The sequence below is a fragment of the Schistocerca piceifrons genome, chromosome 2, assembly GCF_021461385.2.
Source record: "Schistocerca piceifrons isolate TAMUIC-IGC-003096 chromosome 2, iqSchPice1.1, whole genome shotgun sequence".
NCBI classification, from domain to species: Eukaryota; Metazoa; Arthropoda; class Insecta; order Orthoptera; family Acrididae; genus Schistocerca; species Schistocerca piceifrons.
Window position 1 is genome coordinate 298,584,124 of NC_060139.1, and position 14,429 is coordinate 298,598,552.

The window sequence follows — 14,429 nt, forward strand, 5'->3', positions numbered from 1 at the left end:
GATATGCTCAATAATGTTCATGTCTGGTGAGTTTGGTGGCCAGTGGATGTGCTTAGAAGAGCGCTGCTTTAGCCACTCTGTAGCAATTCTGGACGTCTGGGGTGTCGCGTTGTCCCGCTGGAATTACCCAAGTCCGTCGAAGTGCACAATGGGTGTAGGTGATCAGACAGGATGCTTACGTACATGTCACCTGTCAGGAGTCGTATGTAGACCCCAACTGCACACTCACCACAGCATCACAGAGCCTCCACCAGCTTGAACAGCCCCGTACCGATATGCAGAATCCATAGATTCATGAAGTTGTCCACATACCCGTACACGCCCATTCGGTCGATAGAATCTGAAACGAGACTCGTCCGACCAGGCAACATGTTTGCAGTCATCAACAGTCCAATGTCCGTGTTGACGGGCCCGAGAGAAGCGTAAAGCTTTGTGTCGTGCAGTCAAAAGCGTACACGACTGGGACTTCGGCTCCGAAAGCCCGTATGGATGATGTTTCGTTGAATGGCTCGCAAGATGACACTTGTTGATGACCCAGCAATGAAATGTACACCAATCTGCGGAAGGGTCGCACGATTCTCTTCATTCGTCGTTGGTCCCGCTCTTGCAGGATCTTTTTCTTGGTGTTGTAGCAACGGTGTCGGAGATTCGATGTTTTACGGCATTACTGATATTCACGGTACAGTAGTGGAATGGTCGTGTTGGAAAATCCCCACTTCATCACTACCTCGGGGACGCTTTGTCCCATCGCTCGTGCGACGACTATAACACTACGTACAAATTCACTTAAATCGTGATAACCTGCCATTGTAGCAGCAGTAACCGATCTAACAACTGCGCCAGGCTCTTGCTGTTGTATATAGGCAGTGCCGATCGCAACGCCACATCCTTCCTAGTTTCATACCTCTGTACCTGAATACGCATGCCTATACCAATTTCTTTGGCTCTTCACGATATTCGTTCTTCTCCGCAGTCTCTTCCCACAGTTGCCGTGTTCATTCAAAATCTCCTGGCTCTCGACGGTAAGAAGGGGAGAGAGGGAAGCTCATTAGAATGTTTTCAACACAATATGTTCATCATGAATCATTGTGATCGACAAATTTATTTTTAGAGTAAGTGCAGTTACGTATAACCTCTCAGTTCGCATTTCAGTACTAAAGAAGAGCAGGCCTGGTGATTTTTACGTCGGAATGGTAAACTAGCAGTTCTGGACATGTCCCACGAGTATAGGGTGACCAACTTTTCTAAACGAAAATAAGGGAGATTCTGATATCCTTGGCAAAAAATAAGGCAGATTAGTAGCACGGAAAAATTTCGCCAGGTCTAGTTCGACATATTTTCTTTCACACATCAGATTCACTGAACACGCTTTTCGAAAGTTTGATAGCACAGTCCAAGCTCCTATTGGTTAGATTGTGTTGCACTGTGTGGTAGACTAATGAAAGTTCACCAGCAATGGTTTTCATATCTTCGATTGTTAATCCTTTTCTCAGGTGAGGAGGGATGAATAACGTAGTTATTTTGGATGAAGTAGTTACATCATATTCCTTGCCTTTTCTAACCTACAAGCAAATACAATATGTTAACTCAGAAAATTGCGGGTTACTAATTACTACGCACTAAACAGTAATATATATATATATATATATATATATATATATATATATATATATATATATATATATATACAGGGTGTTTCAAAAATCACCAGTATATTTGAAACGGCAATAAAAACTAAACTAGCGGCGATAGAAATACACCGTTTGTTGCAATATGCTTGGGACAACAGTACATTTTCAGGCGGACAAACTTTCGAAATTACAGTAGTTACAATTTTCAACAACAGATGGCGCTGCAAGTGATGTGAAAGATATAGAAGACAACGCAGTCTGTGGGTGCGCCATTCTGTACGTCGTCTTTCTGCTGTAAGCGTGTGCTGTTCACAACGTGCAAGTGTGCTGTAGAAAACATGGTTTATTCCTTAGAACAGAGGATTTTTCTGGTGTTGGAATTCCACCGCCTAGAACACAGTGTTGTTGCAACAACACGAAGTTTTCAACGTAGGTTTAATGTAACCAAAGGACCGAAAAGCGATACAATAAAGGATCTGTTTGAAAAATTTCAACGGACTGGGAACGTGGCGGATGAACGTGCTGGAAAGGTAGGGTGACCGCGTACGGCAACCACAGAGGGCAACGCGCAGCTAGTGCAGCAGGTGATCCAACAGCGGCCTCGGGTTTCCGTTCGCCGTGTTGCAGCTGCGGTCCAAATATATATATATAGTGTGTAAGCTTACGGACTGATGACCTTAGCAGTTAAGTCCCATAAGATTTCACACATACACACATTGACACTTGTTGATGACCCAGCAATGAAATGTATACCAATCTGCGGAAGGGGTGCACTTCTGCCACATTGAACGATTCTCTTCGGTCGTCGTTGGTCCCACTCTTGCAGGCCATTGTAGCAGTAGTAACCGATCTAAAAACTGCGCCAGGCACTTGCTGTTGTATGTAGGCATTGCCGATCGCAGTGCCGTATTCTGCCTGGTTACATACCTCTGTATATAATTTATTACCGTACCTGAAGTATTCATGTGCTGTAAACAATCGTCCTTGCCGCCATGCGCGATGTTAAACTCCAGTTTGCAAATTGAGCAGTTTTCTTTATAAGCATTTGACCGTGCTGGTCCAACCCAGGAATATAAAACTTCCCATTTCGTAAGATATGTACACATATACTTTGTTTTCTTTTTTGGTGGCGTTTTAGCTTCGTCTTCGCTGCCCATCATAAAATCTTGAACAAGTTAACGACGATTCCCAGTAAGCACTGGCACAGAAACAAAGTCACATCCAACCGCCAAGCGTCGGTCGATCATTCCAAAGATATTCGATACACGTAAGGTCGACATCTATAGACGAAGGTCGATACAGAATCAGTTGTCCCTGCTGTCTACGAACGAATCCTGACAGTGCGTGCAAAATTTAAATGACTGAAGAATATTTTTACGTACCGGTATGTGATAAGAACAATAAAGTTAAAACTGGAGATAAACGGCCACTGAGCCTGAAAATACGGGAGCCGGGAGATTATGAAAAAATGTCTCTAAATACGGGAGATCCCGGAAATACGGGAGAGTTGGTCACCCTACACGAGTATTTCAGAGAGGTGGCTATCGTCCTATAGGCATGTGGCAAGCGTACACACAAAACGAAAGAATACTTTTTTTTTTTTTTTTTTTGACAGCTGTGTGGCAGCAGTTGGTCACTGTGACGGCAGAAACGGATATAGCTGTAATCGGGACGACAGCCGTCATCCTTCCTGTGGCTCAGTCATGAGGCGGAAGGACTCCCGACGCGCCTATCGTTATATTGGGCCCGTGCTCCTCGCGACGCGCACTGCTCGCCTTCCCGTCCCAGCGTCGGCAGCCGGCGATGCATCCAGCGGGCGCGGCGCTGCCGCTGCTGGCTCTGCTGGCGGCGAACGGCACCCGTGTGCTGCGCTGCGTCTGCACGCACACCGCCGTCGTCAAGGCCGTCGACGGCCCGTTCGCACTCAGTGCCGGCGAGCACGTCATGTGGGCCAAGTACTGCCACGCTCCCCGTAAGTACTTGTATTGTATTGCATGTTAACCGGGGACCTAGAAACGACGGAGAGGCTCCGTCCCCGCCGCAGCCGCAGTGGTCCACAACCCCACGACAACTACCGCAGTCCACTTCACCCCTCCGCCGCCCCATACCGAACCAAGTGTTATTGTGCGGTTCGGCCCCCGGTGGACCCCCCCCCCCCCCAGGGAACGTTTTATTTATTTATTTATTTATTGTTCCGTGGGACCAACTCAAGGAGAAGTCTCCATGGTCATGGAACGAGTCAATATATGAAATTATAACACGATAGTAGAAACAGATATAATGAAATATAAAAAACATATTCAGTCGTAAGTTTAAATAAAGAAAATCAACAATGTAACACTGGAATTTGCTTAATTTTTTAGCTCTTCCAGGAGCTCCTCGACAGAATACAAGGAGTGAACCATGAGGAAACTCTTCAGTTTAGACTTAAAAGAGTTTGGGCTACTGCTAATATTTTTGAGTTCTTGTGGTAGCTTATTGAAAATGGATGCAGCAGAATACTGCACTCCTTTCTGCACAAGAGTCAAGGAAGTGCATTCCACATGCAGATTTGATTTCTGCCTAGTATTAACTGAGTGAAAGCTGCTAACTCTTGGGAATAGGCTAATATTGCTGACAACGAACGACATTAAAGAAAATATATACTGTGAGGGCAATGTCAGAATTCCCAGACTATTGAATAAGGGTCGACAAGAGGTTCTCGAACTTGCACCACATATAGCTCGAACAGCCCGTTTTTGAGCCTAAAACACACTTTTTGAATCAGAAGAATTACCCCAAAAAATAATACCATACGACATAATTGTATGAAAATATGCGAAGTGGACTACTTTTCGTTTTGAACTGTCACTTATTTCAGATACTGTTCTAATGGTAAATAAAGCAGCATTTAGTTTCTGAACAAGATCCTGGTCATGGGCTTTCCACAACAGCTTACTATCTATCCGAACGCCTAGGAACTGGAACTGTTCCGTCTCGCTTATAATATGCCTATTCTGTCTGATCAAAATATCGGTCTTGTTCAATTCTGAGTTAGAAACTGTAAAAACTGAGTCTTACTATGATTTAGCATAAAATTATTTTCCACAGGCTACGAACTTATTTCATGAACTACATTATTTGATACTCTTTCAATATTACACACAAGATCCTTCACTACCAAGCTGGTGTCATTAGCAAACAGAAATATTTTCGAATCACCTGTAATACTAGAAGGCATATCATTTATATAAATGAGAAACAGCAGTGGCCCCAGCACCGACCCTTGGGGAACGCCCCACTTAACAGTGCCCCATTGGGACTGAACATCACTACCACTATCAATATTACGGAGAATTACCTTCTGCTTTCTGTTCTTAAAGTAAAAGGCGAACCAATTGTAAGCTACTCCCCTTACTCCATAATGGTCCAACTTCTGCAGTAATATTTTGTGGTCAACACAGTCAAAAGCGTCTCACACCAGATGAGTGTAACCCCAATGTTTGCGGGGTAGAGTAACGGTGCTGTACGCGTACGTGGAAAACTTGTTTGCGCAGCAATCGCCGACAAAGTGTAACCGAGGCGGAATGAGGGGAACCAGCCCGCATTCACTGAGGCAGATGGAAAACTGCCTAAAAACCATCCACAGACAGGCCTGTTCACCGGACCTCGACACAAATCCGCCGGGCGGACTCCTACCGGGGACCAGGCGCTCCTTCCCGCCCGGAAAGACGTGCGTTAGACCGCACGGCCAACCTGGCGGCCGCCGTAAGTACTTACTTCTCCGCGCAGTACGAATTAACACGACGTTATCCACTGTGCGCTTTGTGACTTCTGAGAAGCGGCAGGGGTTGCACATATTGTCACCAGGGAAGATAACACATTTTCAGCCTGGGGGGAGACTCCGCTTAATTTTCAAACGTTTAGGGCAATAGACTGTTTCCAGCCTTTTGTGAGTAAGAAGATATCAGGGAATACGATCTGGAAAGGTGTTAAATTAACCGTCTACGTCTCTTCATTGAGTTCAAAACGTTTTCCAGATGTCAGGCAATAGGTAGCCAAATATCGTGCACACTTCCTGCATTACCGGAGCACATTCGTGGGGAGATTGTGATGTACTTTGTCAGACTCGGCCACTTTACGTGAGTTCTATGATAATATTTTTCACATAATTTGGGCTTTCGGCAACTGTGGGAAGAGACTGCGGAGAAGAACGAATATCGTGAAGAGCCAAAGAAATTGGTATAGGCATGCGTATTCAGGTACAGAGGTATGAAACTAGGAAGGATATGGCGTTGCGATCGGCACTGCCTATATACAACAGCAAGAGCCTAGCGCAGTTGTTAGATCGGTTACTGCTGCTACAATGGCAGGTTATCACGATTTAAGTGAATTTGTACGTAGTGTTGTAGTCGTCGCACGAGCGATGGGACAAAGCGTCCCCGAGGTAGTGATGAAGTGGGGATTTTCCAACACGACCATTCCACTACTGTACCGTGAATATCAGTAATGCCGTAAAACATCGAATCTCCGACACCGTTGCTACAACACCAAGAAAACGATCCTGCAAGAGCGGGACCAACGACGACTGAAGAGAATCGTGCGACCCTTCCGCAGATTGGTGTACATTTCATTGCTGGGTCATCAACAAGTGTCATCTTGCGAGCCATTCAACGAAATCATCATCCATACGGGCTTTCGGAGCCGAAGTCCCAGTCGTGTACGCTTGATGACTGCACGACACAAAGCTTTACGCTTCTCTCGGGCCCGTCAACAAGGACATTGGACTGTTGAAGACTGCAAACATGTTGCCTGGTCGGACGAGTCTCGTTTCAGATTCTATCGACCGAATGGGCGTGTACGGGTATGTGGACAACTTCATGAATCTATGGATTCTGCATATCGGTACGGGGCTGTTCAAGCTGGTGGAGGCTCTGTAATGCTGTGGTGAGTGTGCAGTTGGGGTCTACATACGACTCCTGACAGGTGACATGTACGTAAGCATCCTGTCTGATCACCTACACCCATTGTGCACTGCGACGGACTTGGGTAATTCCAGCGGGACAACGCGACACCCCAGACGTCCAGAATTGCTACAGAGTGGCTAAAGCAGCGCTCTTCTAAGCACTTCCACTGGCCACCATAATACATCATAATACAGACCAATTCAGAATAAATATAGCAGTGACAGGGCTGCAGTTATTTAATGCAGAGAGATACAGCGATAAGAAGAACTGAGACTGTAATAAAAGTTCAAAATGTCAATCGCTGCGCAAGCGTAGTGAATCGGAAGCCAATGCATTGGGGTGATACGTTAACTGGAAAGTTCCATCCGATAAGAGAAAATGGTGAACGGCATTCTGCGTGTCAGAAATTAACAATCATCATTCCTTTACCACGGAGCAGACAATTTATCGGCGGCGACAAAATGAAGCAACTGCAAATGCCGACAACATTCGCGGCGGGCATCAGCAGTTTGAACAGACAGGATATTCGCGTAAAGGAAGAAGTGAAACGTATTGTCTCTTAGAGAGTCGTACTGTGTGCTGCTTATACGCAGGGGATCGGCGATGGGAGGCGTGAGCAGACGTCCTGCCTGCTGTCACCCGTATAGGTGGGGGATTACCCGCAGAAGGTGCGCCAAACAGTCTCAACTGCCTTCACGAATATTGATAACAATATTTTGTTATAGAAAATTTCAGGTAAGGTCTCTTACTCATTGGCCCTAGTCTTGACGTTACACCAATACAGTAAATATCACTTTTTGCAAAATAAATAATTAGGAGAGACTCTCCAGAGAATATACGAGGAGCCATGGAGTCGTACGAAACTACATAGTAGGTTATGGAGGCCACCAATTGAGGCAGTCTGTCATTAGACACGATCCAGTTGCAGTCTCCGTGTCGCCTGGGAGTGTAAACGTTTCCCATTCACAACTTACTTACGTTCATTGGTATCAGATGCGTAGCACTGTGAAGCTCGTAGTGGGTTGGGTTATTTTGGGGGACGAGACCAAACAGCGAGGTCATCGGTTTCATAGGGTTGGGGAAGGACGGGGAAGGAAGTCGGCCGTGCCCTTTCAAAGGAACCTTCCAGTCATTTGCCTGGAACGCTTTAGGGAAATCACGGAAAACCTAAATCAGGATGACCGGACGGGGGATTGGACCGTCGTCCTCCCGAATGCGAGTCCAGTGTGCTAACCACTGCGCCACCTCGCTCGGTGAAGTTCGTATTGGTCAATTGCAACAGACACACACACACACACACACACACACACACACACACACACACACCGTGAAGACATCCCGATTTTTCGGTCAATAGTAATACGTGCCGGCAGCCGTGTAATGGAATGTATAAGCGCCTGCCGACGAAATTAGCTCTCGAGCGAGATGACCTCATCAGTGCAGAGGATCTTGCCAGTGTATGGGTACGGCTCTGAAGTCACAGCGCACGGACCGCGCGTGTTTCCCCACAGAGATATTGGTGAACCTGGCAATACTTAGATCTGGGGTATTCCCCGGAATTACGTCAGAAAGCAAATTTCGGTTCTTCGTTGCAACTTCGTCCACGTTGACGGTAAGGAACTCGAAATTGTAATAAATGATACGGAATATGAATGAAAAAGATCTCGAAAATTCTTGACCGATCTACTTCAAGATGTTGCCCGATACAGTTATAAATATTTGGGGACGAACATCGGGTATATTTATGTGTAAAGTTTTTCTGTCAAAACCTACTGCGTCTTAGCTAAAACAGACTTTCATTGCACAGCACAGCATTTTCTTTCTCTCAGTGGACTCGTGTCTCAGCAACGCTACCATATCGGTCAGCAAATTCAGTTGGATTAATACACATATCAGAAAAATTTTAACATCATCCAGGTTCCCAGAACTCCTGAGGATAGACGTTGACTGTGGATATTGTATCACACACACAGTCCATTTGACTGTTCAGAGATCTCACTAAACCCACCCAAAGATATAAACAATCATGTATGAGCAGCGCCTGTTGGACAGAGGGGTCCGACAGCCGATCAGTTCCAGTCATTCTACCAGGAAGGAGGAACACGGCTCGTGTTGTCTGTAGTTCAACCATGCCTAGATGGTCAATACCGCGGTCGATAGCGTCCGCATTGTTACTTTGTGCCAGGAAGGGCTCTCAATAATGGTAGCGTCCAGGCGTCTCGGAGTGAACCAAAGCGATGTTGTTCGGACATGGAGGAGATACAGAGAGACCGCTACCTAAAGATTATGGCTCGTAGGAACCCTGACAGCAACGCAACCATGTTGAATAATGCTTTTCGTGCAGCCACAGGACGTCGTGTTACCACGGAAGCTGTTCGCAGTAGGCTGCATGATGCGCAAGTTCGCTACCGACGTCCATGGCGTGGCCCATTTTTGCAACCACGCAGCACGGTACAGATGGGCCCAAGAATATGCCAAATGGACCGCTCAGGGTTGTCGTCACGTTCTCTTCACCGATGAGTGTCGCACATGCCTTCAACCAGACAATCGTTGGGGGCAACCCGGTCAGGCTGAACGCCTTAGACACACTGTCCGGCGAGTGTAGCGAGGTGGAGGTTCCGTGCTGTTTTGGGGTGACATTATGTGGGGCCGACGTACGCCGCTGGTAGTCATGGAAGGCACCGTAAAGGCTGTACGATTCGTGAATGCGATCCTCCGACTGATAGTGCTACCATATCGGCACCATATTGGCGAGGCATTCATGGACGACAATTCGCGCCCCCCTTCGTGAATGACTTACTTCAGGATAGTGACAGCGCTCGACTGGAGCGGCCAGCATCTTCTCCAGACATGAACCCTATCGAACATGCCTGGGATCGATTGAAAAGGGCTGTTTATCGACGACGTGACCCACCAACCACTCTGAGGTATCTACACCGAATCGCCGTTGAGGAGTGGGACAATCTGGACCAACAGTGCCTTGATGAACTTGTGGTTAGTATGCCACGACGAATACAGGCATGCATCAATGCAAGAGGAGGTGCTACTGGGTTTTACAGGTACCGGTGTGTACAGCGATCTGGACTACCACCTCTGAAGGTCTCGCTGTACGGTGGTACAACATGCAATGTGTTGTTTTCATGAGCAATAGAAAGGACGGAAATGATGTGATGCAAAATTTTGTTTGATATGTGTATGTCAAACTATCCTAACATTGTTGAATAAATGGGTATCACAGTCGATTTCTGCCAGTTCGGTAAGTGTTGCGTGTTCCCATACAAGTGCAAAGCAACAAACTCTATTATATGACGCTCTCACAGGACTACAAAACACCGAATGGCAGCGCGTTTGTTGCTTACCTTGTAAGATATCCTACATAGTAACGTCGGCAATTACAGGCGAAATACAGCTCACAGGCGCATCACAGTGACTGAAACAGGAAGACAATGATATGTGCGTTATATTAATGAGAATTCTAGCTTTTCTGGATCTAGTTATTGTGACTCTAACAGAAGCTTTGGCAGGGAGCCAATGATGACAGAACACAAGTAAGTGTCGCCCCAGGAGATGAGAGTTCAGAACGTCTGGATGCAGGTGGGCGGGCGCCGTTCATGGCCCATACCGCACTGGAGCTGTGACGTCAGCAGCAGAGACCTGGCTGGGGAGCAGAGTCTGTGTGGAGCAGTTCAGGCGCCTCACGCCGAGTCTGGAGTCTCCCACACCGACTTAAGATTACCTCTCCCCCTCGCAACCTGCAGAGATTTATGTGGGCGTGGCCAGCTCCTGTTCTCCATCTCGTCAATGAAATTATTTTACAATAACTGTATTTTTTACTTGCATGAAGCCTAGTAAATTTCACGCTGCTTTGGTAAGACTTGTTTTGGGCAGTTTTGTTCTGACGTTCAGAACTGATAAATAGCAACTTACGGCTGTACGTTGTTTGCGTGTATACACTGGTCTTCAGACTGCTCATACTCTGTGCGAACCGATTCTGTGACAGCATTGAAAATTCAAATTGTCTGTCTAAGACTGTCTTCAATTTCTTGATTACCGGGTTAGAAAGTGGAAGCACTTGTACAGAATATCTCCTCTATGGCTACCACAGTAGACCCCGAAAAAAATGATCATGTGAAACCAGACTAACGCTTTTTACGCATGTCATCCGAAAGCCCACAGTTCAACATGATGAGGTGCCGTTTTATTGACTTTCGTATAGTGTTTAACTAACGAGTACTATAAAAATTGGTATCCAATTAAATTAAATTTCTAACTGGCTTCAGGTAGGGACGACACAGTACAGATGGGACGTCATGTGACAGGCGAGAAGTAAGCATAGGTAAGTTTGTTGAGGCCCTTGTTGCCCATGTTGTCTCTTAATTACCCGGAAGAAAGTATAAATAATAAGCTTAGCTGACGCAGTTAGCCGTAGTGAACTGCTACCCGAAAAGTTACACACACACACACACACACACACACACCAAGATATTAATACGATTTCAAAGTGTTGGTATAACAAGCAACTCTCTTTAAAGGTTTAGAAACATAAAATTGTGCAGTTCAAAAACTGGAACCAGTCAACTGACGTGAATACTGGAGTAAAAAATTTGTGAAGAGATGAAATCCAACAATAACATGGAGTCAGTCATAACTGAAGGAGGTGGTGGACTACGGTTCGCCGGCCGCTGTGAGCGAACGGTTCTAGGCACTTCAGTCTGGAACCGCGCGACCGCTACGGTCGCAGGTTCGAATCCTGCCTCGGGCATGGATATATGTGATGTCCTCAGGTTAGTTAGGTTTAAGTAGTTCTAAGTTCTAGGGACTGATGATCTCAGATGTTAAGTCCCATAGTGCTCAGAGCCATTTTTAGACTACGGTTCACTGATGGAACACAGGCAAAATCCATTCACTGTACATAGAAGCTAGCGAACAAAGAAGGTGTGTGACACGTCCTCAGTTCTTTGGGAACGGTAGCATATTGGTGAAGGGTGACAAGGTGGATTATGAGGCCGAAGGATCCATGGAAACACTGTTGACAGTATGAAAAGACATGAACTTACTCCAGTAGACGATCTAGCGGGGCAGACACGCTTCTCTCATCTTGGGTACAAATAACGGCTTCAACTGTATTTAGCCCTTTATTACTGGATCACTACCGGTTTCGTGACATCAAAAACGACATCTGCAGGTGAACATATGATTATGAAACATTAGAGCGGAAAAATTGGGAATCTTTTTACCCAACATTTGTGTCCGTCAAAACAAAAGTCCGCTAAAAGACGGAATGTCAAAGATTAAAAACAGCCAGATTGCAATATACACTACTGGCCAATAAAATTGTTACATCAAGAAGATGACGTGCTACAGGCGCAAAATTTAACGGACAGGAAGAAGATGTTGTGACATGTCAATGATTAGCTTTTCAGAGCATTCACACAAGGTTGGCACCGGTGGCGACACCTACAACGTGCTGACAAGAGGAAAGTTTCGAACCGATTTCTCATACACAAACAGCAGTTGACGGCGTTGCCTGGTGAAACGTTGTTGTGATGCCTCGTGTAAGGAACAGAATTGCGTATCATCACGTTTCCGAGTTTGATAAAGGTAGGATTGTAGCCAATCGCGATTGCGGTTTATCGTATGCCGACATTGCTGCTCGCGTTGGTCGAGATCCAATGACTGTTAGCAGAATATGGAATCGGTGGGTACAGGAGGGTAATACGGAACGCCGTGCTAGATCCCAACGGCCTCGTATCACTAGCACTCGAGATGTCAGGCATCTTATCCGCATAGCTGTAACGGATTGTGCAGCCACGTCTTGATTCCTGAGTCAACAGATGGGGACGTTTATAACAACCATCTGCACGAACAGTTCGACGACGTTTGCAGCAGCATGGACTAGCAGCTCGGAGACCATGACTGCGGTTACCCTTGACGCTGCATCACAGACAGGAGTGCCTGCGAAGGTGTACTCAACGACGAACCTGGGTGCACGAATGGCAAAACGTCATTTTTTCGGATGAATCCAGGTTCTGTTTACTGCATCATGATGGTCGCATCCGTGTTTGGCGACATCGTGGTGAACGCACATTGGATGCGTGTACTCGTCATCGCCATACTGGCGTATTGCCTGGCGTGATGGTATGCGGTGCCATTGGTTACATGTCTCGGTCACCTCTTGTTCGCAGTGACGGCACTTTGAACAGATGTGTTACGACCCGTGGCTCTACCCTTCATTCGATCCCTGCGAAACCCTACATTTCACCAGGATAATGCACGACCGGAAGTTGCAGGTCCTGTACAGGCCTTTCTGGATACAGAAAATGTTCGACTGGTGCCCTGGCCAGCACATTCTCCAGACCTGTCACCAATTGAAAACGTCTGGTCAATGGTGTCCGAGCAACTGGTTCGTCACAATACTCTTGATGAACTGTGGTATCGCGTTGAAGCTGCATGTGCAGCTGTACCTGTACACACCATCCCAGCTCTGTTTGACTCAATGCCCAGACGTATGAAGGCCGTTATTACGGCCAAACTGCGTGAAAATGTAATCACATGTCAGTTCTAGTATAATATATCCGTCCAATGAATACCCGTTTATCATCTGCTTTCCTTCTTGGTGTAGCAATTTTAATGGCCAGTAGTGTAGAAATAAGTAATGTAGAATTGACCGGTCTGTGTGGAGACACTGAGCTGACTTGAAATCGTTTCACAGGTCGTTACTACCTGCACGGGTCGTGCGAGACCCTCGACCCGCCTTCCGTCGCCGTGCCGGCCGTGGCACGCCTCGTGCCGCACAGGAACTACGAGTGGCCGCCGCCGCCGCCGCCGCCACCGCCCGCGAGCGAGGAGGGTCGGCGCTGCGCCAGAGGCGTGGAGGCGCTGCGCAGCCTAGGGATGGACGAGGCGTACCAGCTGGTCGAAGACATCCAGTGCCGCGTCGCCGCGGACTGCATCGACTCCTGCTCCGCGCGATGGTACGTTCGCCAGTGAGGGTCCCAGCCACTAACCGTGCGTCTAATCATTTTCTCCTCTTCTTAAAGATGTTCTGTACGCTGTTCTCTTTAATGCAGTGCTTTCCATTCCCTTCTGCATCCTCATGGCCTTTAGGGGCAGTTTCCCACCCCGAGAGCAAAGAGGGCCCCGAGCCTCTGTCCACTCATCCACCCTCTTTGAACAGCCATTGGCTGAATGAGGGATCAATACTTACGCCGGAAATCTTAGGCCCCACTGCAGACGATTTTTATTCAGAATTTAAGCGGCGGCGGGTTTCGAACCCAGGGCAGAGAACGTTTTGATTACCAATAAGAACATGCTGCTTGTAACTTGTAATGGTACTTGAATTACGCAACCATTACGGCACCTCATCAGAACGTCTCGATATCAGTAATATTCTACTGTGTTTCTGCAAAGTAGTTAACATATTCATGAGACAACATTCAGATTTGATTTCATTTGTGATACATCGATATGCTTATATTGCAATGATATTATTCTTATGTGCATTCTTTCTTTTGTCACTATCATCTTTGACGTACTTGTAACTCTAATTTTTGGGCGCGTAAGCAATAGTTAGTTAGTTGTTAACTTGTTAGAGAGTCGGACCATGAGAAGGTCAAGTCTTGGACGTCACGTTGGAAAGACGCGTATTGTAGTCCGCTTATAAAATGTGAACTTTAACAGTGACTGTGAGAAAGATGTTTTCAAGTATGTTTTGTATTGTGAAGTGATGTTTTGTGTTTACGTGATAAAGCAATTAAAAGGAAGTGTAACTTAATTTCGGAGTGCTAATTAATTTTTTCACATCACCATTGTCCAGCAAAAGTGTAATCTTCAAGGATAGTTTGTGAGGAGC

The 14,429-nt window shown here is 46.4% G+C and overlaps 1 protein-coding gene across 2 annotated transcripts in view; it reads left to right on the forward strand.

Annotated features, from left to right (window-relative positions):
- Positions 1-3,432: 3,432 nt before the first annotated feature.
- The window catches only part of LOC124777368, an 87,021-nt gene continuing 76,024 nt past the window's right edge, over positions 3,433-14,429 (forward strand). The window contains exon 1 of one of the 2 annotated variants that reach the window (XM_047252751.1): positions 3,433-3,603. The gene's annotated coding sequence lies outside the window, so the exon portion shown is untranslated. Of the gene's footprint in view, positions 3,604-13,418; positions 13,552-14,429 lie in introns of those variants that run through there. The other variant, XM_047252750.1, reaches the window with a different exon arrangement.